General features: G+C 45.1%; 1 pseudogene across 1 annotated transcript in view; it reads right to left on the minus strand.

Annotated features, from left to right (window-relative positions):
* LOC104995544 overlaps nt 1–1,060 on the minus strand; it is an 8,418-nt pseudogene that overhangs the window by 3,286 nt on the left and 4,072 nt on the right. The gene's annotated exons all lie outside the window — the stretch shown is intronic.

Here is a 1,060-nt window from a genome sequence, read left to right on the forward strand (position 1 = left end):
CTTCCCCTGCCACTCGGTCGTATACCTGGCGGGAGAGAACCAAAAATGAGCACATGGCAGGCCGCAACAAAACGATGACCTACACAGGTCAGGAGTGCTTTAGAGATGTAAACAGGAAGCACTTACAATTCACTGTTGTTACAGTAATGATGTGATGAATGAAGCTGCTTACACTAAGTACTGCCATTTGATTCACTTATGGATGCCTCCTCTGGACAAATCACTCGGGTATTTTTACCCTGGGACACCCAGATGAATCTACCTCGGCCCCTGTGCCCTAGGGGATCCCCAGCAATATTTAACCAACTAGGAGAATTCCAAAGTCCTGAGAAGCTGGAATGGCTTTGGGGGCTGCCTCTGTTGAGGCCGTGTTTAATTCAGCAGTGACTTCCAAAAGCAGGACTGGCCCTTTAGGACTCCTTGATTCAACTACTACCAGAAAGTTACAATCTACGGGTTCAGAGAGGCTCTTCTCTCCACAGCCATGAGAGGCTGAGTTGCTGTGCACAGGCATGGAGAAAACAGAGACATTTCATGGATGCCAAATAAAAGGAGGGGAAATGGATGGGGGAAATTTGGGTAGATGGGACAGGCCAAACGCTGGCAAATAAAGTTCACTGCTGAGAACTGGTAATAGATGGCTTGCTTTTTTAAAGAACTGCTAAGCACTAAACTCTGAAATATTCAAAAAAAAAAAGCTCTCTGAAGTTACTTCAAACACATAAAATGGGCCGGCCTTCGTGTTTTTTAAGTGCACATGGTCATTACTCGTGCTCATTCTCACGTTATCAGATCTGTAAACTATCTCGTTTTGACCTCAGCAAAGTTCTGATGTGCAGAGCAAGTTCTAAAGATCAATGGTCTCTGAAAGGTACGGGCTGTTTTTGTCTAGCTCCTCTACCCTGAGGACATTTGGAATACATTTTAGTTAGAGTTATGTCGAGCATTTTCATACTGTTCACAGGGTTCTGGGGGCAAGAACACTGGAGTGGTTTGCCATTTCCTCCTCCAGGAAATGGAGATGGTTAGATAGCATCACTGACTCAATGGACAGGAACTT

This window comes from Bison bison, unplaced genomic scaffold (assembly GCF_000754665.1).
Source record: "Bison bison bison isolate TAMUID 2011002044 unplaced genomic scaffold, Bison_UMD1.0 scf7180017850859, whole genome shotgun sequence".
NCBI classification, from domain to species: Eukaryota; Metazoa; Chordata; class Mammalia; order Artiodactyla; family Bovidae; genus Bison; species Bison bison.